The following is a 4,100-nucleotide window of genomic DNA, read 5'->3' as shown; positions in this document are numbered from 1 at the left end:
CTACAGAAAATTCTCTCATAAGACTTTTGTGTTTGATTAACCTTGGTCCTGTTAAACTCTTCAGAAGCGTTATCATTAAGTTAAATGTGAAGATAGTTAAGCCAGAGTTTAATACTTTTGCACAATTCCCCAAGCCTCCATTCCTACATTCTTCTAAGTGCTAAGTAAAAAGCACTTCAAGATTAAAAAGCACAGAGATTTTACATGAATTTGTAGGGGCAAATGAAATTTTATCTTAGACACAATATCCATACATTGTACTTAGCTTCAGTAATGAACTGTGCAGAAATGTATCTCTTTTTATATGAGAAGATATGTTTACAACAGCTCCAGGTGATAAGCTGTGGTCTTCTTCTCAAATACTGTTTTTTCTTCACTTGCTCAGTGAAGAGCTACGTATATATAGCAACCAACAGCATGGTCTGTAGAGACAGTAGTAAAGGCAGTGGGTTCATTATAAATTACCTTGAATTCTGAGACTAAAGTCTTTGCCCTTGCTCAAAAAATAGTAAACTTGTGTATGCTCGGGCTTTCTCAGTTCATTTTACAGAATCCTTTTCTCCTCCTGTTTGTCTTGATGAAGAGATACACTAGGGAACAGCTGGATTCAAGATATCTAAACAAAGCAAACAAGCTCTGCCCCTTTGGAAGCACTGTTTTATTTTAGCATTTTTTTGGAGTGCATTGCAATTGCACACTGGAACACTGAAGTAAAACACAGTGTCACAAAGCTACTTAGGAAACAGCAGGTGTGTCTGGTCTTAAAAACCCCTGTTCCCACTGCAGTTCTCCACTGCTGCAATACATCATGTTCAGATCAGCTTCACTAAATCAGTAGCCCTTTCCAAAAGTCTTGCTCCATGACCTAAGCATGTTATACAGCAACAAGAGGGGTACTGAGATGCAGGTGGAGAGCTACAATCGAATGCCTTATTGGCCATCATGAACAAAAGACATCACTCACTAGGCCACCAATAAATGTCTCGTAAGGGGTGTCAGTTCATTCTGCAAAGGCTTCACTGATAAGCAGTGTGTCTTTCACTTCAGGACACATCTTCCCATTTATGTGATATATGTGGTGATAAAAGCAGTAATGAATATAAAACATTAGACAAATGAGCCAAAACCAACCACGTGCTTTTCCCCACATACTTTACCTCATTATAAGCTTGTTTCCACTGCATCTGTGTATTTTATGTTGCTATATATTTACATCCAGAAAGTGTGTACTAATTTTCCAGAAACAACCGTCATTATTTAGTGATTATGTAGTGAAAACCACCACTCTGCTTGAGGCAGAGTGATACACGAAGAGGAGGAAGCAAAAGACCACCTGCACCCATTTAGGTTTTGCCTTTTTTTTTTTTTCATTATTAATCCTAAGGGCAAAAGTTTCCAGCACACAACACTAAGGAGCACCTGTTCTCAGAAAGATGATTGCTCATGTGTGTGTGAAGGAGAACAATAAAGACTTTACACCACAGTTAATGATTATCAGAAACGCCCTTTGAAGTCCATTAACTCATTTTATTTTGTTGCCTCTCTTTATTTTCAAAAAGTTCATTATAATACCATACAAAAATAAACTAGTCACAGAGATATATGTTCTTGGAAGGATATCACTTCTGTGCAATACTCTGAGCTCAAGTTGCATGTTCTGCAAAACACGTCGTACAAAGCACCTAAAAATGTTCACATGAACAATTTCAGTCTCCTCCATCATGAATTCAGATCACACTACATTCTAAAATCTTTGTGCTTTACTTTGTCTCTTACACTGTTTTCATCCAACACACGCTCCTCAGCATGCTTTACACTGTACACGATGCACACTCAAACTCCATCCATGAATGCTGAAGGAAAAAAAAAAGATACACAAAGCATAGTTAACTTTTGTTAACCTTTGTAAGTGAGCAACCAAAAGACCAGGGACAAAGGAGAAACCAGGACAGAGGGGAGAGGTGCCAGGCCATGAGACATGCAAGAACAGGAGGATGATGAAGAAAAAGGAGGCATATGAGAAGTTGCCTAAACAGGGCTAGAGCAAATAGACACTCACATAGAGTAGATTCACAAAAGACACAGGAGGACATACACCTCTGAGGGGACTACAGGCAGCAGAGGAGCTTATTTCCGAGCTGTGGAGTAGGACAGGCAGTCCCACAGTTGGGCAGAGAGGAACCTGATGAGGTTCAACAAGAGCAAGTGTAGAGTCTTGCACCTGGGGAGGAAAAACCGCATGCATCAGTACAGGTTAGGGGCTGACCTGCTGGAGAGGAGGTCTGTAGAAAAGGACCTAGGGGTGATGGACAGCAGGTTGGCCATGAGCCAGCAGTGTGCCTTTGTGGCCAAGAAGGCCAATGGGATCCTGGGGTGCATTAAAAAGAGCATGGCCAGCAGGTTGAGGGAGGTTATCCTACCCCTCTACTCTGCCCTGCTCAGGCCATGCCTGGAGTACTGTGTCCAGTTCTGGGCTCCCCGCTAGAAAAAAGATAGGGATCTTCTGGAGAGAGTCCAGAGGAGAGCCACAAAGATGATTAAAGAGCCTGGAGCATCTCCCGTATAAGGAAAGGCAAAGAGACCTGAGTCTGTTCAGCCTGGAGAAAACTGAGGGGTGATCTCATCCATGTTTATAAATATCTAAAGTGTGGGAGGCAAATGGAGGGGGCCAGGCTCTTTGCAATGGTGTGCAGCAATAGGACAAGGGGCAACGGCCAAAAACTGGAACACAGGAAATTCCACACAAACACGTGTAAGAACTTCTTTACAGTGAGGGTCACAAAGTGCTGAAACAGGCTGCCCAGACAGGTTGTGCAGTCTCCTTCTCCAGAGACATTCAAGACCTGCCTGGACGTTTCCCTGCTCAACCTACCGTAGGGAACCTGCTTTAGGAGGAGTGCGGACTCGGTGATCTCCAGAGGTACCTTCCAACCCCTGAGATTCTGTGATTCTGTGACTGAGGCAGGGAAGCAGGGAGGAGAAGTGTCCAGCTTGTAGTTGGAGTGCTTTGTCTAAGTGTTTGTTCGTCATTTTTCAATACCAGAATCAGTAATTGAGTTTGGTAATTGGCAATAAATTAAATCACGTCTCCTGTAACAAACCCGTTCTGTTGCCTGTGATGAGGGAGCTGTATTTTACAAGGCAGCTATCCCAGCCAATATTCATCTATCACTGGTGAATTTTCTCTAACAATGTGAACTGCTTCTCTAACAGCCATGTTTTCCTTTGCCTCACTTGCTAATGCTTCTTGACCAAGTGTAAAAAACACTGTTGATGTCACTAGATTCAAACAGCTGTTATGGAAAATGGAGAGGTGATCTGGAAGACCTTTCACATATGTAATCACTTCAGCAGCTGCTCTTCCAATATTGCTCTGCAGTCCAGGATCTCAAAAAGAAATTAGTGTTGGAGCCATAGAACTGTACCAATCCCAACTGAAGTCCACATATATTCTGCTTGTAGATGGCACACCATTTTGGTATTCCAGCCAAAGGCTTCCCGCTTGTTTTACAAACTTATTTTTGTCACAGTTTTGCTGTTTTCTTTCATCATCAATACAACACTTTAGTTCAGCTTGCTTATAAAAAGAAATTCAGCTTTCTGAGATCTCACAGCTGAAGTAGTTCTTACGTCTTGGTCACTTCGTTCAGTTTAACACCATGTACTGCTGCTCAGACCATTCAGGTCAGCCTGAAACGAATGTCACCTGAGGCTACGGGGGACAGGAAGGTTCTTCTGGGAATCCTTGGCAGAATGAAGAATGGCCATAGGGTTCTGGTTAGAATTATAGCTTATTATTACACAAAAACTTTAGCAACAGCATATCTTATTCCTATTTAAAGCTTCTAGCACTTGGCTTACAGTTAACGCAGAATTCCTAGAAATTAGTATAGCTATCTTTTTATATAGAATTCTTAGTTACTTAGACTTTTCAGTCACCTGGATCCTCTGCAAATCATATGTCAAATTCTTAATAATTAGCATATAATACAATAATCATACTCCACATTCAGACTTTACCTAAAAGAGCATGAGTCGCTCACTCAGTTCTCAGCGGGAGAAGATGATGGTGGGGGTGTCCCTGGCCACACGGGGATCAA

Source organism: Anser brachyrhynchus (assembly GCF_964034855.1).
Source record: "Anser brachyrhynchus genome assembly, chromosome: Z".
NCBI classification, from domain to species: Eukaryota; Metazoa; Chordata; class Aves; order Anseriformes; family Anatidae; genus Anser; species Anser brachyrhynchus.
This window is presented reverse-complemented; position numbering follows the sequence as displayed.